This window comes from Panthera onca, chromosome X (genome assembly GCF_046562875.1).
Source record: "Panthera onca isolate mPanOnc1 chromosome X, mPanOnc1 haplotype 2, whole genome shotgun sequence".
Taxonomy (NCBI): domain Eukaryota; kingdom Metazoa; phylum Chordata; class Mammalia; order Carnivora; family Felidae; genus Panthera; species Panthera onca.
In genome coordinates this window covers 51636871-51660666 of record NC_138357.1, presented here as the reverse complement: position 1 = coordinate 51660666, position 23796 = coordinate 51636871, and the positions used below count along the sequence as shown (strand labels likewise).

General features: G+C 37.0%; 1 protein-coding gene and 1 non-coding gene across 2 annotated transcripts in view; one reads left to right on the top strand and one right to left on the bottom strand.

Annotated features, from left to right (window-relative positions):
* Nucleotides 1–23796, top strand: part of DIAPH2 (diaphanous related formin 2) — a 1007297-nt gene that overhangs the window by 802165 nt on the left and 181336 nt on the right. The window lies entirely within an intron of this gene.
* LOC145714734 (U6 spliceosomal RNA) lies at nt 17088–17194 on the bottom strand. The gene has a single exon (XR_014136951.1). It is a non-coding gene; the product is annotated as a U6 spliceosomal RNA (small nuclear RNA).

Below are 23796 nucleotides of genomic sequence, written 5' to 3'. Positions count from 1 at the left end.
ACACAGGCAATAAGTAGCCACTATGGTTGTAGTAGAACAAACCATCTGAATATCAACCCAGATTATAAATTTTGCTAATACCAAACTCAGAGGTTAGGAAATGAGCCCCTAAGTATTCATTAATTTATTGTACATCTCTTCTGTGAAAGGCATATGCTAGATATGGAGGAAAATGCAAAAATAATTAAGATTTCCTTAGTTATAAGACCCTTGTGTCTTGTGGGTAATATGGAAAGTACAGAAAAATTACAGAATAAGGAAGAAAATAATAAGGATTACTCAAGAGGTATTAATATACTTTGTGAGTTCAGATGAGCAAAATATATTTTATTGGATATATCAGAAAACGAATTCTGGAAGAAAAGGTTTTCAAGGATGAGTATGGATTTCCTTAGTCGGAATTAGAGGTAGGGATAGTGGGCAAATGAAATGTCATTAAGAAAAATACAGAGAGTTTTTTATTGGAAGGGGGTTCCGGAAGATGGCGGCGTAGGAGGACGCGGGGCTCACAGCGCGTCCTGCCAATCACTTAGATTCCACCTACACCTGCCTAAAGAACCCAGAAAACCGCCAGAGGATTAGCAGAAGGGAGTCTCCGGAGTCAAGCGCAGACTAGAGGCCCACGGAAGAGGGTAGGAAGGGCGGCGAGGCGGTGCGCGCTCCACGGACTGGCAGGAGGGAGCCGGGGCGGAGGGGCGGCTCGCCGGCCAAGCTGAGCCCCCGAGTCTGGCTGGCAAAAGCGGAGGGGCCGGACAGACTGTGTTCCGACAGCAAGCGCGACTTAGCGTCTGGGAGGTCATAAGTTAACAGCTCTGCTCGGAAAGCGGGAAGGCTGGAGGACAAAGGGAGGGAGAGCTGCTGAGCCCCCGAACGGCAGAGCTCAGCTTGGCGGGGAACAAAGGCGCCAGCGCCATCTCCCCCGCCCATCCCCCAGCCAAAATCCCAAAGGGAACCAGTTCCTGCCAGGGAACTTGCTCGCTCCGCGCAGACACCCAACTCTGTGCTTCTGCGGAGCCAAACCTCCGGCAGCGGATCTGACTCCCTCCCGCTGCCACAGGGCTCCTCCTGAAGTGGATCACCTAAGGAGAAGCGAACTAAGCCTGCCCCTCCAGCCCCCGTGCACCTTGCCTACCCACCCCAGCTAATACGCCAGATCCCCAGCAACACAAGCCTGGCAGTGTGCAAGTAGCCCAGACGGGACACGCCACCCCACAGTGAATCCCGCCCCTAGGAGAGGGGAAGAGAAGGCACACACCAGTCTGACTGTGGCCCCAGCAGTGGGGTGGGGGCAGACATCGGGTAGGACTGCGGCCCCGCCCACTAACTCCAGTTATACACCACAGCACAGGGGAAGTGCCCTGCAGGTCCTCACCATGCCAGGGACTCTCCAAAATGACCAAACGGAAGAATTCCCCTCAGAAGAATCTCCAGGAAATAACAACAGCTAATGAACTGATCAAAAAGGATTTAAATAATATAACAGAAAGTGAATTTAGAATAATAGTCATAAATTTAATCGCTGGGCTTGAAAACAGTATACAGGACAGCAGAGAATCTCTTGCCACAAAGATCGAGGGACTAAGGAACAGTCACGAGGAGTTGAAAAACGCTTTAAACGAATTGCAAAACAAAATGGAATCCACGATGGCTCGGCTTGAAGAGGCAGAGGAGAGAATAGGTGAACTAGAAGATAAAGTTATGGAGAAAGAGGAAGCTGAAAGAAAGAGAGATAAAAAAATCCAGGAGTATGAGGGGAAAATTAGAGAACTAAGTGATACACTAAAAAAAAATAATATACGCATAATTGGTATCCCAGAGGAGGAAGAGAGAGGGAAGGGTGCTGAAGGGGTACTTGAACAAATTATAGCTGAGAACTTCCCTGAACTGGGGAAGGAAAAAGGCATTTCCAAGAAATAGAAAGGGAAGGAAAACTTCCAGACTCATTCTATGAAGCCAGTATTACTTTGATTCCTAAACCAGACAGAGACCCAGTAAAAAAAGAGAACTACAGGCCAATATCCCTGATGAATATGGATGCAAAAATTCTTAATAAGATACTAGCAAATCGAATTCAACAGCATATAAAAAGAATTATTCACCATGATCAAGTGGGATTCATTCCTGGGATGCAGGGCTGGTTCAACATTCGCAAATCGATCAACGTGATACATCACATTAACAAAAAAAAAGAGAAGAACCATATGATCCTGTCAATCGATGCAGAAAAGGCCTTTGACAAAATCCAGCACCATTTCTTAATAAAAACCCTTGAGAAAGTCGGGATAGAAGGAACATACTTAAAGATCATAAAGGCCATTTATGAAAAGCCCACAGCTAACATCATCCTCAACGGGGAAAAACTGAGAGCTTTTTCCCTGAGATCAGGAACACGACAGGGATGCCCACTGTCACCGCTGCTGTTTAATATAGTGCTGGAAGTTCTAGCATCAGCAATCAGACAACAAAAGGAAATCAAAGGCATCAAAATTGGCAAAGATGAAGTCAAGCTTTCGCTTTTTGCAGATGACATGATATTATACATGGAAAATCCGATAGACTCCACCAAAAGTCTGCTAGAACTGATACATGAATTCAGCAAAGTTGCAGGATACAAAATCAATGTGCAGAAATCAGTTGCATTCTTATACACTAACAATGAAGCAACAGAAAGACAAATGAAGAAACTGATCCCATTCACAATTGCACCAAGAAGCATAAAATACCTAGGAATAAATCTAACCAAAGATGTAAAAGATCTGTATGCTGAAAACTATAGAAAGCTTATGCAGGTAATTGAAGAAGATATAAAGAAATGGAAAGACATTCCCTGCTCATGGATTGGAAGAATAAATATTGTCAAAATGTCAATACTACCCAAAGCTATCTACACATTCAATGCAATCCCAATCAAAATTGCACCAGCATTCTTCTCGAAACTAGAACAAGCAATCCTAAAATTCATATGGAACCACAAAAGGCCCCGAATAGCCAAAGTAATTTTGAAGAAGAAGACCAAAGCAGGAGGCATCACAATCCCAGACTTTAGCCTCTACTACAAAGCTGTCATCATCAAGACAGCATGGTATTGGCATAAAAACAGACACATAGACCAATGGAATAGAATAGAAACCCCAGAACTAGACCCACAAACGTATGGCCAACTCATCTTTGACAAAGCAGGAAAGAACATCCAATGGGAAAAAGACAGTCTCTTTAACAAATGGTGCTGGGAGAACTGGACAGCAACATGCAGAAGGTTGAAACTAGACCACTTTCTCACACCATTCACAAAAATAAACTCAAAATGGATAAAGGACCTGAATGTGAGACAGGAAACCATCAAAACCTTAGAGGAGAAAGCAGGAAAAGACCTCTCTGACCTCAGCCGTAGCAATCTCTTCCTCGGCACATCCCCAAAGGCAAGGGAATTAAAAGCAAAAGTGAATTACTGGGACCTTACGAAGATAAAAAGCTTCTGCACAGCAAAGGAAACAACCAACAAAACTAAAAGGCAACCAACGGAATGGGAAAAGATATTTGCAAATGACACATCGGACAAAGGGCTAGTATCCAAAATCTATAAAGAGCTCATCAAACTCCACACCCGAAAAACAAATAACCCAGTGAAGAAATGGGCAGAAAACATGAATAGACACTTCTCTAAAGAAGACATCCAGATGGCCAACAGGCACATGAAAAGATGTTCAACGTCGCTCCTTATCAGGGAAATACAAATCAAAACCACACTCAGATACCACCTCACGCCAGTCAGAGTGGCCAAAATGAAGAAATCAGGAGACTATAGATGCTGGAGAGGATGTGGAGAAACAGGAACCCTCTTGCACTGTTGGTGGGAATGCAAATTGGTGCAGCCGCTCTGGAAAGCAGTGTGGAGGTTCCTCAGAAAATTAAAAATAGACCTACCCTATGACCCAGCAATAGCACTGCTAGGAATTTATCCAAGGGATACAGGAGTACTGATGCATAGGGGCACCTGTACCCCAATGTTTATAGCGGCACTCTCAACAATAGCCAAATTATGGAAAGAGCCTAAATGTCCATCAACTGATGAATGGATAAAGAAATTATGGTTTATATACACAATGGAATACTACGTGGCAATGAGAAAAAATGAAATATGGCCTTTTGTAGCAACATGGATGGAACTGGAGAGTGTGATGCTAAGTGAAATAAGCCATACAGAGAAAGACAGATACCATATGGTTTCACTCTTATGTGGATCCTGAGAAACATAACAGAAACCCATGGGGGAGGGGAAGAAAAAAAAAAAAAAAGAGGTTAGAGTGGGAGAGAGCCAAAGCATTAGAGACTGTTAAAAACTGAGAACAAACTGAGGGTTGATGGGGGGTGGGAGGGAGGGCAGGGTGGGTGATGGGTATTGAGGAGGGCACCTTTTGGGATGAGCACTGGGTGTTGTATGGAAACCAATTTGACAGTAAATTTCATATATTAAAAAATAAAAAAAATAAAAATAAATTAAAAAAAAAAGTGAAAAAAAAAAAAAAGAAAAATACAGAGAGGTGCCTGGGTGGCTCAGTCAGTTGAGTGTCTGACTTCAGCTCAGGTCATAATCTCATGGTTCGTGAGTTCGAACCCCACAGCAGGTTCTGGGCTGACAGCTCTGAGCCTGAAGCCTGCTTCTGATTCTGTGTGTCCCTCTCTCTCTCTGTCCCTTCCCTGCTCATCCTTCCTCTCTCTCTTTCTCTCTCTCTCAAAAATAAACATTTAAAAAAAAGAAAAATACAGAAATAAACAAATGCAAAACACTTTGGGAGCATAGCAAATAGTACACCTAGTAAGAAAGTAGACTGTATAATGTATAGAAGTATGGAGATAATTCTGGAAAAGTAGGTTGGTGCCACAACATAGAGTACTTGAATAAGAGTCTGAGGTGTTAGCATATAATTCTTTCTGCAATGGGGATATACTGAAGGTTTTTAAGCAGTGGAGGAACATGATCAAAGCAATGTATTAGGACATTTAATCTATAGAAATGTGAGTGATGAATTATGATTCTACTGTCATACTCAATCAAAAGAGATAATTTAGGGGACGAGGAGTAGCTACATGTCAAGGATAATCCTAGGGTTTTGAGTTTGAATAGCTGGAAAGACAGTTAAGTTATGAAAGAAAACTGTTAAGATCAGGAAAAGGAGTGGTGATGGAAGATAAAGTAAGTTTTAGGAACATGAAACTGAAAGTGACAGCAGAGCATTGAGGTCAAGATGTCCAGAAGTTTCTTGGAAATATAGGTATAGATTTCATCACAAGATTATTGAGTTTGTGAGATTTCTGGTTATAGTACAGAAATGGAAGGGATTGTTAGAGTGACCATTAAGAGAAAAGGATCCAAAACAGAACTTTGAAAATGCCCTCAGTTGGATGCTAAAAGTAGAACTAGCAAAGAAGAGAGAGAAATAGTATTTGGGCAAGTGGGAGGAGAATCAAAACATTGTCCTAGGAGCAAAGGAAAAGGGAAGTATTGAGAAAGCAGAAAAGGTGGGCATTTTCAACAATGACATATGCTATGGTGGAATAAAAAAGATAAAGACCAATGATTTGCCATTTGGGACCTTTCTATCAACTTTTTAAGAGCTTATTTTCAATATTTGTATGGAACTGGGAACCAGAATGCAGGAACTAAGCAGTGACTAGATAGTGAGACTACAGGGATTAATAGTATTCATTTGACAAATGAACAATTGTATCGAATGATTCCTCAGTGTCATGTATTGGTTAAGTACTGAGGATGTACCACCAATCAGGACACTTGCCTCAAGGAGCTCAGATACCTTTGGGAAAACATGTGTGTAGCTGTGTGATAAAATTGCAATATGATTTTATATGTGCTATAATGAGATAGGAACCAAGTCATTGTACAGTGCAGGAGTTAGAGTAAGTTTCCCCACCCCCACTCCTTTGCCTCTCAGGTTTGCATCCCTGGAATATAGACTGTGATGTCTAGGAGTTTGGTGGGTGAAAGGAACATCTCACTTTTCCTCAATAACCTAGTATGTATCTATCCCTTATGAATTTTGCTGAACCTTTCTGGACCATCTTTGTTATAGCCTTTGTTAGCACTCCAGATGATAATTTCCATAGTTACAACCACTTTGGAAAGAATTACCCATAAGTATTCCTGAATTTGTCATTATAACATCAAAGGTAAGCTTTGGAAAAAAAATACACGGAGAAAAACATTGCAGGAGTGAAAAACACACTTAAAATACAAATACACAGTGCCACATCTGTTTCATTACTGAATACCTGTAGACACTCAGAAATGGCTTGTCTTCTCTCAACCAACTTGAGTTATTCATTCTTTGCCCACTAGAAGTAAATATAAACAGTCTTATTAGCAATAGCTATCTAACAGCTATTTTGGCTATTACTAGATTTTGGTGTATACTTCTAGACATTTAAAAAAAAAACATATAAGAGAAGCATTATGAAGAAATGAAGCCAAGAAACAGAATAAATGTAATTAGGTTTCAGAACTTCACAGGGCAACCAAGAAAATGAAATTTGAAAAAAAGGAAAAAGAAACGGGACACACAGTTATAGTTTTATAGATCAGCAAGATAACAATATAAATGAGAAGGTAAAACTTACCCTTTGACAACAGATAGGGGACAAGGAACTGATTAAAAAAGAAAAACACAGAAGGAAAAAGAAACCAAACTCTAGATATTAGGGAAAATACCTTTACAACAAAACAAAACCCAAATCCCACATTTTCCTGGGGCTGTCTACCTCACATAAATAACAAAACCCACATTTTCCTGGTTCTTGTTTTCATATACATATCCAGGACCTCAACTGTCCATAAGGGATCTCTGCAGCATTCCTAGAGTTTCTCAAGGGGAAATTTCACAAACACAGTCACCCACCACTTTTCTTCTACCTCTACCTCTAATAATAACATGTATTTCCATGCCTGCTATTTGCTCTAGCACTGGGCACTTTAATGCCTTCGTGATGCCAGAGTTTGACAGTGGTCAGTGACAAAGCAGGGGGAAACACCTCTCTTCCTTTAGTGTGGTAAAGCACTTAACCAGTGTACCAAGCAGCACTAGCTTGTTCCTTAAAATCTTACATTTTGAGAGAAACAGCTTTCAAATTTTTTACATCCCTCTTGATCTCTATAGGATTTGGCCCCATATAGCAAGGCCCAAAAACAAGCCCATGACACATCCCATGTAGCGCTCAGTATCATCCTCATCTTTTGATGACCAAGTTCTGTTGGGGTTTTGTGTTTGTTTGTTTGTTTGTTTGTTTTTATTATTAGAGGGTCAAGCTGGTCATTCATACCAAGCTGCTTACTTCTTTCTCCCTTAGGATGAGTTCTTTCTCATGAGGTTCTTCAGTCTTCTATTTTGTAAGTGTTCAAATCTTGGACTAGCCAACTAAACTCCATTTTGTCTGTAGTAATTATATTGCAATGTGCAATTCAAATCTAATAAAAGATGACATAATGCAAGCAAATAAACAAAAACGTGGCATTCACCCAAATGACACTTATTAATCAAATACTATGGGCCAGGCAATAGTGCTAGGGCCCTGGAGTGTAAAAATGGATAAAGCATGGGTCTTAACTTCAAGTATTCACAGTCTTGTGGGGAAGACAGATACATACACAATATAAATGTTGTTATACATATGCAGAGAGTGCTGAAAGAGCAACTAGATGCCTAGAGAATTTAAGAAATCCTTCATAATGAAAGTATCATTTGAATTGTGTTTTGATGGAGGCACCTGGGTGGCTCAGTCTGTTGAGCGTCCGGCTTCGGCTCAGGTCATGATCTCATAGTTGGTGAGTTCGAGCCCCGCGTTGGGCTCTGTGCTGACAGCTCAGGGCCTGGAGCCTGCTTCGGATTCTATATCACCCTTTCTGCTCCTCCCCTGCTCGTACGCTCTCTCTCAAAAATAAATAAATATTAAAAAAATTTTTTGAATTGTGTTTTGATGGATGAATAGTAACTTACTTGGAGGAGAACAGGAGGGATAACCATTTCAGATAAAGAAAATGGCAAATACATGCAATGGAGCTAGGGAAGGGTACTGTGGCAATAATGGAAAATTTGTTGCAACAAAGAACTAGAAGAGCTTTTTAAGTAGAGGATTGCACACACTCACACACACACACACACACACACACACACAAAAGCAAGAGGGTTTGAGGATCGAAATAACAGATTTGGGGGACATTTATATATATACTGTTATCAAAACCTTGGGATCACCCAGGAAGAGTATGTCCAATGAGAGGTAAATAGGCCATGAATAGAGTATATGCGAATCCCAGTTTTGAAGAGGCAAATAGAGGAATCAGCAAAGGACATTGAGGGGAAAAGCAGTTAGAAAGGAAACAAGAGAAGCAGCAAAAACATGACACCTGGAATACTGAGGGTAGACAGAATTTCAGAATGGAGAAAGTCAACAGGGGCACGTTCTGAAGGAAGTTAAGTAAAGTGATGGCTGAAAATAGACCAATGATTTTGTCAAATAGCAGGTGACTGTTGTCCTTTTCCCGAGCAGTTTCAGTGAAACAGTGAAAGTCAAGAGCAAGGTTCTACTGGATTAAAAAATGAATATCTTTTGTAGAGATTAGTAGAGAGTGAAAAGATAAATTGTGTCTCTTCTAGAAATTCTGACAGGAAACTCTAGATACTTACAAGCGTCTTGAAGGTTGCCAATCATAAATTAGTATGTCTAGTTTCATTTACAAATATGTGGACTTTTCCCCTCTTAATTCAATTGTATTTATTGAACATATACTATGTGATATAGTTCAAATATTTTAGCATGCCTAGTGCTTTTACAGAGTTAGCAAAGCACTTTCTCATTTATTGTGTGATATGTGATTCATAGTCATCTAATGCAGAGAGCCTAGTCTCATAAGTTAAAATGAAAGACATTTGTGGCCTCATACAAAGAGAGAATAGATTGGAGGTTAAAGAAAGGTATTCTTAAGTTAACTGGGTAAAAGCTGGGGAGATGTGGGGAGAGAGACCAAAAGGATGAGGCCATCTGCAGAAAATCTTTGTCAACTTTAGAATTAACTGGTTTGCAAGTGATTAAAGTCAGGAGTGGGTGGGTCATAGTATATATATGATTTTCTCGAGATGAGGAAAGGAAGAGGTGAAGAAGTAGCAAATCAAATAATCCTTAGGCAAGCCACTTACTGTTCTCAGTAGTGTTAGTTAGCCTGGTACCTCTTGGCAGTAACTAAAAGATAAATAATAGGGATCTTGGAGAATTGATCAACATTCAGATTCAGGTCATAGATAAATATACAAGAGTGGGTAAGATAATCTGGAGAAAAAAAAACATTTGTGGCACTGATTCTCACCCCTGGTGACACACTGGAATCACTTTGAGGAACTTCTAAGAAATAGCCACATCCAGTTCCTCTATGAACCAATTAAATACAAATCTGTGGAGTCAGAGCCTGGGCAGTGGTATGTTTTAAAAGTTATCAGGTGAGGGTGCCTGGGTTGGCTCAGTCAGTTGAGCATCTGACTCTTGATTTGGGTTCAGGTCATGAACCCAGGGTCGTGAGATCAAGGCCCACATGGGACTCTGTGCTGAGCATGGAGCCTGCTTGGGATTCTTTCTGCCGTTCTCTCTCTCTCTCTCTCTCTCTCTCTCTCTCTCTCTCCAAAATAAATAAAGTGAAAAATATATATGAATTTTTGTGGTGATTTTAATGTGCCACAAAAGTTGAAAGCCACCAATTTATGGGACTAGTTTGTAAGCTGGAACACATGAAAAAGAGCATGAATAGGTTGGTTATGGAGGTGTGAGGAGAAAAAAAGCTACCGTGTTACTACTTTTCACAGAGAAAGTGCCAAGTAGCATCATGTGTAGTCAAGAGAACCAGTAAAATAAGGAATGGAAAGGATCCATTGGATTTAACTATTAGGAATTCATTAGTGACTTTAGCAAAAATAGTTTTAGAAGAGTGTGTTTAGGGGTTGGGGTGAGAATGGTGTAGAAGCCAGATGTCATTGAGCTCTAAAATGCTATTAATTTTTAAGACATTGTTTTAAAAAAATGTTTATTTTTGAGAGAGAGCAACAGAATGTAAGCGGCGGGGGGCGGGGGCGGGGGAGACAGGATGTGAAGCAGGCTCCAAGGTCTGAGCTGTCAGCACAAAGCCCTATGCAGGGCTCAAACCCACAACGTGTGAGATCATGACTTGAGCCGAAGTCAGACACTTAACCAACTGAGCCACCCAGATGCCCCTTTAAGGCATTTAGTGTCATCTTTTTTTCATCACTAAATGTGAATTTTATGATAAAGCATATACCTAAGTTAATTACATAGGTTTTTTTTGTTTTCTTTTTATTTATGGAAATTATATTTTATGTCTGGGACAGCCATACACATGTATTGATTGATAAGATTGAGGTTTGCATTAGGGAAGCTAGAAACAGAAGATTACTATGTGGTCTGTCCTTGATTATTCTTTAAGAACTGGAGAACAAATTGAACACAAACCATTTATGCCCTATTTATATGCAAAATTGTCCTAAGCAAGTACTGATGATGTTCTCTATAGAAATTTCAATCACTTTTGCTTGTCTCTTCTCCTGCACAATATAATCAGCTCTTCTGTGCATTTCTTCTTGGGTGATCTCTGCAGGCAAGAGATAAGGTCAGTTTCAGTTGATTTTTTAATGACAATATGAAGTTACCAGGCTTCCTTTAGACATTGGGATGTGGAATAAGTTAGGACAAGCAATTATTATGCAGCAATAAATTTTCCTTGGTAGTTTTAATTATATGTCAAAAATTTACAGGCATGGTAGTGTTGGTAGTTAAGCTCCCACAACCACCTGCTTCTTTTATAAACCCTCAATTCAGGAATAAATGGTTGGAATCCTATATGTCAGGTGCATGACACCACTCTAATATGAGCAGACATTGTGCATTTGTAACTACATTAACCGACACGGTATTCATCAGACTGTAATAAGTACCTTAAATTTTCTGGAAAGCTAATTGCTTTCAAAATGAAAGGGGAATAATTGTTTTAATTGATGGTTGTGATTATGGGCTTATCTCTCTCATATGGACTCAGTAGTATATTATTGTGTATTTTCCTAAACAGGGATAAGAATTTGTAAACTCTCTTTCCTCTCCAGCCAAATTCCATCTGCTGCTACAGTGGCCAAAGGTAGCTAGATTCACCTGGAAATGAATGTACTTCCACCCATCTTTTAATTTTTGTGAAACATTTGAACACACCTCTCTTGTGTATTTTAATTTGAATCTTTTTGTTTGTTTGTTTATTTATTTATTTTATATATGAAATTTATTGTCAAATTGGTTTCCATACAACACCCAGTGCTCGTCCCAACAGGTGCCCTCCTTAATACCCATCACCCACCCTCCCCTCCCTCCCACCCCCCATCAACCCTCAGTTTGTCTCAGTTTTTAACAGTCTCTTATGCTTTGGCTCTCTCCCACTCTAACCTTTTTTTTTCCTTCCCCTCCCCCATGATCTTCTGTTAAGTTTCTCAGGATCCACATAAGAGTGAAAACATATGGTATCTGTCTTTATCTGTATGACCTATTTCACTTAGCATAACACTCTCGATCTTCTGCATGACATATCATACTGAAACTGGCAAAATACAAGGATAAGAGAAAATTCTGAAAGCAGCTAGGGGTAAACAGGCCCTAACATATAAAGGGAGACAGGTAAGACTAGTGGCAGACCTATCTACTGAAACTTGGCAGGCCAGAAAGGAATGGCAGGAAATCTTCAATGTGGTGAACAGAAAAAATATGCAGCCGAGAATCCTTTATCCAGCAAGTCTGTCATTCAGAATAGGAGAGATAAAGGTCTTCCCAAACAAACAAAAACTGAAGGAATTCATCACCACTAAACCAGTCCAACAAGAGATCCTAAGGGGGATTCTGTGAGTGAAATGTTGCAAGGACCATAAAGTACCAGAGACATCACTACAAGCATGAAACCTACAGATATCACAATGACTCTAAACCCGTATCTTTCTATAATAATACTGAATGTAAATGAACTAAATGCTTCAACCAAAAGACATAGGGTATCAGAATGGATAAAAAAACAAGACCCATCTATTTTCTGTCTACAAGAGACTCATTTTAGACCTGACACCTTCAGATTTAATTTGAATCTTACTCCTGGTAGTTCCTTTCCTTGTGTCCTTTAAAATGAGAGGAATAGAAGGTAAAAGAAGGAAGGAAAAGAGCACTGAGTATCTTAAACTCCATAGGACTCTTTTGAGATTCAAGGGTTTTTTTGTATTACCCATTGGTATTGTTTGCATTTGCAAAAACATGGGCCCAGAGATCTTGAACCTAATATAGTGTTTCACCTATTCCAGAAAACCATGTAAGGTTACACTCAAAGTCTACCCTCTTAAAGATATAGATGATGCAAAGTGTTAAGATACTACAAGGCTTATAACTGTGTTTCACTATTAAAAGATTATGATGTATTTTTACCACCTGGCACATTACTCAGTATAATATATGCTCTTGATAACTATTTGTTGAAAACTTCACAATTATCAAAAAAGATTAGAAATCTACATTAAATCCTTTCAATATATTATACCTGAATCTATCTCTGAAGTTTGAAATTTTGGGGATGAAAGAAATAGAAATTTCATTCTACATCACTGTAAATGGAATTCCATTAAAGCTGAGTTTATTTTATGGGCAAACTTAAATGTCCTGGCTATGTTACCTTCATATGACCTTTCTACTAGTAATGTTTAGGCTTGACAAGTAAAGAAAAATTCTGAGTTTGTATAAAAAACAAAATATTATTATATGTCATTACTCTTACGTCCCTCGTGCTTACATTTGAATGCCACCTTTTTGTCATTTTCAAGTCGCAATTTGTTTTACTCCTAATGCTTAAAGGACAAAATTCTTAATACTACCAGAGGAAATATAGGAAAAATAGAACGTTTTGTTTAAGTTTTATGTATCTTCTCATTAATCTGCAAATATGCTCTATAGAACAGGAGAAGTAGACAGGAGTTAGTGTCTCTTTAGCATAGCAGTAAGTAAATAATAGCTTTCCCAGCTTTCTCACAGATTTACTCAGAACAGATCTTTCTGAAGTTTAAGGGTTTTTATCTAGTATATATGAGTATTTTAAGGATTTGAACTGTTTATTTGAGGGACTACTAGAATCCAGGGTAATATTTTCCCTTTCCACTTGGGAAGGTTTTAGCTTGAGATTTCTAGGGTTATTGGTCTGTTCTATTGTTTGTCTCACATAGATGCAGTATACAGCAAGCAAGACAGTACTCTGTGGGCAATGAACAGGGATTTTTTTTTCATACATTATTCACTACTTTGCAGTGGTTTCAGAAAGTCAATGTATGTCCCAGACACAAAGAAATGAAAAAAACACAAAAACAAGGATATCATTTTCATATTTTTGTTTAGAAAGTTAATACTATTATGTATGGATTTCATCTTTATTGCAAATTTATAATAACTTATATTTTTAACAGCCATATCACTATTGATCAAGGGTGTACATGTCTATCATGTTTGTTAATGAACTGATGATCTTTAAATATTTGGAGCAACCTATGAAGGGGAGTTTGTATCAAGAGGGATAAGCAGTTTGATTTCATGTGGATAACCCAATGTTTATTTTAGTTATATTTGTGACATCATTTCAGTTGCCTATATCAGTACTACTGTAAGTGGCAGAGATAATGAAAATTGACTATGTTTTGTACATAATTGTGGATTTCATTTTATTGTCATCAACAGATAGATGGAATCAAAGAAACATGCTGGAATTGAAAAGAAAAAGTTCTCTTGAAAGAATTTTTCAAATATATAGTTTTCATTTTATGGTCCAAATTTAAGTGAACTCTCATGCACTTATAGAGAACATTAAAACAAGTTCAGTTAATAGTCATAAAAACCCACAACATGAAGGCACCAAGAGGATGACCATCTTTAGTGACTGAGATAATAATCCAATATAGAAAATAAATTTAGAAATAACCACCATAATAAGTTTCTAGGAAATTATTAGTGGATGTTTTCAATGTTTAATTCTAGTGGGATCAGATTAGAAAAGATAAATTGGGGGAGCACCTGGGTGGTTCAGTTGGTTAAGTGTCCAAATCTTGATTTCAGTTTCACTTAGACTCCCAGGGTCATGGTATCAAGCCCCACATTGAGTTCCATGCTGAGCATGAAGCCTGCTTAAGATTCTCTCTGTCCCCTTCTGCCCCTCTCCCCCCTTCACATGTGTTCTTTATCTTTAAAAAAATAAAATAAAATAAAATAAAATAAAATAAAATAAAATAAAATTAAATTAAATTAAATTAAAAAAGACAAATGGGAATAAAAACATCACATCTTGCAATTTGAATATTATTTTTCCCTTGCCACAAATAGTACTGATCACTTGCATGGTTCATTTAGAACTTCCTGGCAGAGGAAGATGAAAAGCACTGAAAAAATATTTATGGTCAAGTTGAATGCTGCCCACACAGATTCTATGCATTATAGATTATCCTTATGCTTCCAGTTTCTTAACTTTTTTTCCTAGTTACTGTGCTTTGTGGTCTGCGGACCTTTTGTACACCACTTTCCTTACTTCCCTTCTGTTGCTTCAAAAAAATTGTGTTTTATCTTTGTTTCCCACCACCATTGCCCCAATCTGATATTCCACACATTAATTATGGGGAATAAAAACTGGTAGAAAAAATGAGGAAATATAATTGTGTCAGCATTATTTGAAGTCTGTCTTACTTAAGTCTGAGCATTCTGTCTCTTGTGGGAAAACAAAGAGGACTGACAATACTTAACTGTTCCAAATAAATCCTCTCTTACTTTATGCAAAATTGTTTAGGTCTTGATGTCAGCGAGGGGTCATTGAAGGACATTTCAAAGGGACCAAGAAAAGTTCCTAGATGGACTCTTGGTTCCTAGACTTTTTGGAATTATGATATCATCACTGCTAGAATTTATAAGTGCTCCTGGTAGTGAGTAAGGCGTCAAACAAATGGTAAACCTTTTGTATAGCTATAAATTATTTCATCAGTTAGTATAGACAGTTGTGAAATGACTACATTTTTTTTTTTTTTTTTTTTTTTGGCTCTCAGAAAGTATATACTCTGAAAAAAAAAAAAAAACCCTAAAGAGAAAAATACCTTTTCATAAAGATTCCTCAGACCACAATGGATAATTAATTACAGCTTGACAGGTATAAACATGTTCAATAAAGAGGAGAGTTGGATACTTCAATAAGTAGGGTAGTTTGGCAGGTTTAGTACTTTAAAAACTTTTTTATCTCTCCAAATTCATTCAAATAATATACTAGATTTTACTGAAATAGGTTTTAATTACGTTCCACTCTAAGGAGAAATCTTTATTCTTAAGACATGTACACCAAAATATTTTTAAAAAATACTTGTCTTGCATTGATATGCTAATTTTTCTCTAATGTTTTGAAAACATGAAACTGTTCATTCACTTTTTGTTTAACTTGGAGGCTAACTCCAGTAAAAGTGACTGTGTGAATTTATCTGTTTATTTAAACCAAAGCATAGCCCTTAGAAAATAGCATCTTTTATCAATCATGATTTTTAATCAAGTCTTGTGAAAGCATTTTTATTATGCATTATAGATAACTTTTTAAATGACTTAAATTCAATTCTTGACAATCAAATAGGTTTTGTTTTCCTAGATGATTTGACTATAAAAGTTAAATATGGCAAGTTTTGTTAAAGTGGGAAAGAACCTCGTTTTTTTTTTTCTTTCAAAGATTTATTTATTTTTGAGAGAGAGTGTAAGCAGGGGAAGGGCAGAGAGAGAGGGGCACAGAAGATCCAAAGCTGGTTCTGTGCTGACAGCAGCAAGCCTGAGATAGGGCTCTAACTCACAAACTGTGAGATCATGACCTGAGCTGAAGTCAGAAGCTCAACGACTGAGCCACCCAGGTGCCCCAAAGCTGGATATTGAAGTATGGCTTCTTTCAGCTTCTTTTCTGGTTCTATAACAGGTGGTACATGTCCTGGCATAATTGAAGGTAGAAAGAACGGTGGTTGGGTAGGATTAATCACAGAATTTTACTTCCTGTGTGACCAAACCTGCTTTTGTACCAATTAGCTATGATCTTTTATTCTAGCCTTAGGGTATGAGATTATTAGAGGCAACAATTTCTGAAATATTTTCTTTCTAATATTAGTTTAAGCAAATTTCTGTGCAATGCTCTTATTTCATGATGTGTTTTTTTTTTTTCCTCCATGTGCTACTTCTTTCCACTAAGCTGCTAAATCATTTGCAGAGGAATTAACGTAATGTTTCTAGAAACATGAATAGCTTGTGGCCTTTTCTGAGTGTCCTACTTCAGAAATAATGCAGCTGCAGTAGCATGTGCCTTTGTTTCTTCCCATTTCTCTCTGCAGGGAAGTTCCTTCTTTAAGATAGACCCGAGGTCTTTTATTTCCGGGACTTTTCTCTAGATGATGTGAATGTTTCCATCATGTTTTCTAAAGTGCATTGTTTCTTTGTTAACTTATTTCACTATGGTTGACTCTGCAGCTTGTAGGAATAATGAGGAGTGGACAAGAGAGTATAAATAAATAATTACAAATCAATCGTTCCTATCAGGAAAACAACCCCCCAAAAAAGGGCTGTATGAATACAGTCCAGTAATATGATCTTTAAAGATGACACACAGTGCATTTGTTACTTGTGTATGTGATACAAAGAGTATCTCTACAGGCCATAAGATGTCAAAAATGCAGCTAAAATGAGAACAAGCCACTGGTACATTTTTCATGATACTTTGGTCATAGGACTACATCGCTTCACATGAAAAAAGGTCTTATTTGACTTGCATTTGGAACAGAGAGTGAAAGGACTTTGCTGAAGGTTGCCTTGTTTAGTCCCCTTCCCCTAACACATTTCTTTTATGTGATTCTTCCACTTTCATTTCCCATCTTATTTGTTTTCAATCTGAATAGCACACTTTATGAAATGGTCACTGCTTTTGAAGTTCATTCTATAGAACTCTAAGTTTTACTGAGAAGAAAATAAGTTTGTCGAATTTGTGTGTCATCCTTGTGCAGGGGCCCTGTTAGTCTTCTCTGTATTTTTCCAGTTTTAGTGTATGTGCTGCCAAAGTGAGGATGATAACTTCCCCCAAAATAGGTTATTGGACAAATTAGTTAAATCTCATTCAAATAATAGAAGAAAGCAAACTTGGCTTATTCAACTTTCACATCTAATTTGAATCTTTTGTGCATGCTGTCCTCCTGAAAGTGGCCACCACTTGTTAAATTTGAATAGGAGAGAACAAAAAGAGATAGTACAATATTACTTCTTTTCACTAGCTTTAAATTAATTTTAGATTGCACAGAACTACATCTTCATTATTCAAGCAAGAAATTTAATATGTACGCCAAAGGGTTCTACTCTTCTAACTCCTTTAATAATGTCAGGATTCTGCATCAGAAGAACAAGGGAACTAATATTTTGTTGTGGTATAAATGTTTCTCCTTCTAAAGTAACAAAGTTAAAAAATTCTTTTTTCTCATGTTTATGACTCTTCTTTGCCTAATTGAAACAGACTTCGCATGAATAATTTATATTATGGACTACCTTCTTCTTAAGCATTCATGGAAGGAAAAATAAAGTTTTAAAATAAAAAGAAATAAGCCTGCTTTGAAAAGATTATATATCATTGACACTTTTTATCATTTTTATTTTCCTAAAGAAGCTAATTTTGAAACATATGAATGCATTAATTTGGAAATTAATCTTAATTATACTTGCACTGGTTATGCTTCGTGATTAGCACTGGTGCAAGCTTATAATTTAAAAACCTCATAGATTTTTACTGCTATTTGTACCCAGCTGTGTCAACTGTACAAATGATAAAATAATAATCAAAGGACTGATGGCTCAATATAATAGCTATTGTGCTTTAAATATCTTTTATGCTTTGACATTAACTGTCTCTCTTACTTTAGTATCTACTTTTCAAAAATCTACTCATTCCTGACACTATTTAACTGGGGTTATTCGTCCTTTGACAGCACTGCATGCTATTGACAGTATCTCTTAATTTGCTTAATTCCCTGATATTTTCTATGTTAATTTTTTACTTTGGGATTTTTAAATGCCAGATATGTGCTTAAAATAGAAAAACCCTCCACTAATAAGATTTAGTCATATAACCTAAGTACTACAGAGTTATCCCAGATGTAATAGGGAGAGATAAAGAAGGGATCACAGATAATAAATTTGTCCTGCTTCCTCCACAAAGTTATTACTGCAAGCTTTAAGTCTCAGCTTTTATAGATAATATAAATATGGGTTATGTAAGGAACGCTTATACCTATTTATAATAGCATTCAAATTTGGTTTTAATAATTGCTTTAGGCCAAACCATTCCATAAACAATACCAAGGCAATTTGAAAATAAGTATTTGTTGCATAATCTTTTTTTATTGCATATGCATTTTATTTTATGATTTTGGTAATTAAAGTAATATAAATAATATTTCCTGGCTAACTGCCAGGTAAACAACTTTACACAATATAAATGTATTTTATCTTGTGAAACAACTGATGGTCATTCAAAAGGAAGATTGTTGGGGAGGGGTTGGAGAAAGTAGTATTTTCAATTGGCTACCAGGCTTTTAACAAAACAATTCCCACTGTAATCTGAGAGAATTTCATCTAACTAAATCCCCACTCAAAGCACAAGCATGGAGTGAGGGCTGTAGTCAGAGGAAGAAAGGATGAGAGGACCAATATCTGAATGAATTCCCCCATGGTGCTCTTTCCATTATGCCCTGGGTTAGCACCTCTCACCATTACTTGTGAAAATAGTTGGCATTGAGTGATGCTGTATGTCTTACATTGTACTTGCTAAAATTGCTTATGCAGTTTCAATTGGCCATGGTATTTATCATGTTCTATCCTCAGCATTATGTAGCATGATTAAGCCTATAAAGCAGCTGCTTTTTTTGTGTATGTGGATCAAGTGATTGTTATGCATTGTGCAAACATCAGTTCAACTTTCTTGAGTGCCATGGCACAAAAAAAAAGCGTTTTGTGTTATTCTTCAAATTCAATATTGCCTATATATGTATAGCTCCATCTATTGGTGAGCACAAATCTGTTTTAATGTGAATAGAAGTTGCACATGGATATCAAAAGATTAAAAATCCTCTAAGATATTATAAAATCATGTTATACAGCTCAGTTTTTACAATGGTTCAAATATAGGGGGACATCTGTATGTACTGTGAATTAGTATACATACAATTTTTAACCCACAACACCCTTAAGTATGGCTTTAGAACTGTAAACTTGTTTTGTTTCTTTTAAAGTATGTGGAGGTTGGAGGATAAATTTTAATTATAAAAGCCTCTTTGAAAACTAGACTTGGTAAAATGAACTGTATTGTATGTATACGTATATGCATGTAGTTCTTTTGGTATCTGGTAAGAACTAGCCGCCATTCTAGGATATTTTCCAGTCTCTACTTTGGCTCTTTTACATATGAGAGTCTCATTCTTCAGCCCCCACCTCTGTACTACTTCTGCCCTGATCCCTTCAACTGCATTGTCTCTTCTCTTCCCATCTGCGAACTCTTATGTTCCATAGTTTACTGAAGTACTATAATTACAGCTTGTATCTTTTATTACTATATCTCTATGCTGTGCTTTTCTGTAGTAGTACAGAATATTAATGAGATTAGCACCTGTCATTAAGATGTACTACCCATTTTTTAAAATGTTTATTTATTTTGAGAGAGAGAGAACAGGGGAGGGGCAGAGAGAGAGGGGGAGAAAGAATCCCAATCAGATTCCTTACCATCAGAACAGAGCTTGATATGGGGCTCAATCCCATGACTGTGACATCATGACCTGAGCTGAAATCATGAGTCAGATGCTTAACCAACTGAGCCACCCAGGTATCCCAAAATGTACTACCCATTTTGAGCAACAGCTTTAAGTCACTGCATAAGCCTTCTACTTAATGGTTTACCTTTTTTTATTTGTTTTTGAAATAAGAAGGGGAAATTTGTGATTTAAAAAAAAAAGTATAGCCTCTCAGAAAATCCAACATTGCTAACTCATCCAACCCTCCAAAAAAGAGAAAGTTTTGACATTGAAATGTGGGGAATCTTCATATTGATAGCACATTTTCCATACTTAAATAAGTAAATCTATGAGTTAATCACAAATGAGAATACTTGCTTATTTCCTACTGTGACTGTGAAGATAAAATGAGATAGTAGGTGTAAAAATTTTTTGAAACTTCACAAATTTATTCATTTAAAACTTGAACATGGGGCGCCTGGGTGGCTCAGTTGGTTAAGCATCCGACTTCACCTCAGGTCACGATCTCACGGTCCGTGAGTTCGAGCCCCGCGTCGGGCTCTGGGCTGATGGCTCAGAGCCTGGAGCCTGCTTCCCATTCTGTGTCTCCCTCTCTCTCTGCCCCTCCCCCATTCATGCTCTGTCTCTCTCTGTCTCAAAAATAAATAAACGTTAAAAAAAAAAATTTAAAAAAAAATAAAAAAAAATAAAAAAAAAATAAAACTTGAACAAAGCTTTAAAGTGTTTCAAATTATCATTACTATATTAAATCAATGCTACTTATGTCAGTGGCTTCCCATTACTTCTAGAAAAATCCAAATTTTTTACTGTAGCTGCAAAGGCTCTATGATCCAACTTATACCTACCTAATACTCTTGAATAGTTTTAAGGCTGTGAGGAAATATGGCACACAGCTATAAAACTATTATTATATTGAAAAGAAAAGCATTGTTTTAGATGTACAGATCTTCCAGTATTCATCCCAGAAACTAGGGCTTTTGGGTAAAATTTGAGTAGTAACAAGATAGTTAAGAAGATATGATGCCAGAATAGTTTTATGATTGTTTGGTCATTATTATGAAAATAGGTAAAATGTTATCAGTTTCATTTATGTCTATAATTGATTATTGAACAATTAAAATGTAAGCCAAAATTAATGAGGTGTTTAATTAATAGTATATTGAACTTCCAGTTACATTGCCAATTGCATTATTTCAATATTTAGTAAATTTAATATTTCCTAAATGAAACAATTAGAACAAATCTTATTTTAAACTTTCACATCCCCATGCTTCAGGTTCTAAATAATTATAATGAAATTAAATGCTCTACTAATGCAAATTTACAAAGCAGTGGAAATATTTCCTGTACCCTAGCAATCACAGTTAAACCTGAGACTTATTTTTTTCTGAGGCCACATCTATAATATGGGAAATGTTACATTTTCTTGGGTAAGCTTTTCTTTATTTCTTAGGTTTTTATTTAAATTCCAGTTAGTTACCATACAGTGTAATATTAGTTTCAGCTGTCAAATACAGTGATTCAACACTTCATGTAATACCTGGAGCTCTTCACAAGTGTACTCCTTAATTCCAATCATTTATATAACCCATACCCAATCTACCTACCCTCTGGTAACCATTAGTTTCTTCTCTATAGTTAAGAGTCCTTTTCTTGGTTTGCCTCTCTCCTTTTTTCCTCTATGATCATTGGTTTTGTTTCTTAAATTCCACATATGAATGAAATCATATGGTATTTATCTTTCTCTGACGGACTTATTTCATTTAGCATAATAACTCTTTAGCTCCAACCATGTCTTTCCAAATGGCAAGATTTCTTTCTTTTTTATGGCTGAGTAATATTCCATTATCTATGTATGTGTGTATGTATGTATGTATGTATGTATGTGTGTATCTATCTATCTGTCTATAAAACCTCTTCTTTATCCATTCATCAGTCAATGTATTCTTGGGCTGTTTCCATACTTTGACTATTGTAGATAATGCTGCTATAAAACATCAGGGTGAATGTATCCCTTTGGATTATTGTTTTTGTATTCTTTGGGTAAATACCTAATAGGGTGCAATTGCTGGACCATAGGGTAGTTCTGTTTTTAAGTTTCTGAGGAACCTCTATACTATTTTCCACAGTGGCTGCACCAGTTTGCATTCCTGTCAACACTGCAGGAGGGTTCACCTTTTACCACATCCTCGCCAACACCTGGTTTTTCTTGTGTTGTTAATTTTGGCCGTTCTGATGGGTGTGAGGTGCTACCTCATTGTACTTTGGATTTGTATTTCCCTGATGAGTGATGTTGATCATCTTTTCATGTGTTTGTCAGCCATCTGTATGCCTTCTTTGGAAAAATGTCTATTCATGCCTTCTGTCTATATTTTAATTGGATTGTTCATTTTTGTGGTATTGAGTTGTATAAGTTCTTTATATATTTTGGATATTAACCCTTTACAGGTATGTCACTTGCAAATATCTTCTCCCACTCTGTAGGTTGCCTTTGAGTTTTGTTGACCATTTCCTTCACTGTGCAGAAGATGTTTATTTTGATGAAGTCCCAATAGTTTATTTTTACTTTTGTCTTCCTTGCCTCAGGAGACATAGTGAGAAAAAAGTTGCAACAGCCAATGTCAAAGAAGTTACTCCCTCTGTTCTCTTCTAGGATTTTTATGGTTTTAGGTCTCACACTTAGGTCTTTAATCCATTTTGAATTTATTTTTGTGTATGGTGTAAAAAAGTGGCCCAGTTTCATTCTTTTGCATGTAGCTCCCCAGTTTTCCCAACACAATTTGTTCCCATTGGAAATTCTTTCCTGCTTTGCCAGAGGTTGATTGACCATAAAACTCATTTATGAGTTTTCTATGCTGTTTTATTGATCTATGTGTCTGTTTTTATGCCAGTGCCATACTGTTTTGATCACAATAGCATTGTAATATAACTTGAAGTCCAGATTTGTGATGCCTCTGCTTTTCTTTTCTTTTCCCTTTTAAAATTATTATTATTTTCTTAATTTTTTAAAATTCATTTTCATTTTTTGAGAGAGGGAAAAAGAGAAAGAGAGAGAGAGCATGCAAGCAGGAGAGGGCTAGAGGAGAGGGAGGGAGAGAATCCTAAGCAGGCTTCATGCTCGGTGCAGAGCCTGATGTGGAACTCGATTTCACAACCATGAGACGATGACCTGAGCTAAAATCAAGGGTCCTTTCTCTTTACTTTTTGGTAAGTCTGTCCAGAGGTTTATCAATTTTATTTTTTTTTTCAAAGAAACAGCTCCTACCTTCATTGATCTGTTCTATTGTATATTTTAGTTTCTACATCATTTATTTCTTCTCTTGTCCCTATTATTTCCTTCCTTCCACTGGCTTTAGGCTTCATTTGTTGTTCTTTGTGTAGCTCCTTTAGGTGTAGAGTTAGGTTGTTTATTTGAGATTTTTCTTACTTCTTGAGGTAGGCCTATATGGCTATATACTCCCCTCCTAGGACAACTTTTGTTGTATCCCAAAGGTTTTGTACTATTATGTTCTTGATTCAATTTGTTTTCATGATTTCCTGGTTGATCCATTCATTGTTCAGTAGCATGTTGTTTAACTTCCATGTATTTGTGGTCTTTCTGAATTTTTCCTGTGGTTGACTTCTGATTTCACAGCATTGTCATCAGAAAAGGTGCATGGTATGATTTCAGTCCTTTTGTATTTGTTGAGGGCTGTTTTGTGACCTAATATGTGATCTATTCTGGATAATGTCCAACATGCACTTGAAATGTGTATTCTGCTGTTAGGATGGAATGTTTTGAAAATATCTGTTAAGTCCTTCTAGTTCAGTATGTCATTCAAAGCTATTGTTTCCTTGTTGATTTTCTATTTAGCTGATCTGTCTATTGATGTAAGTG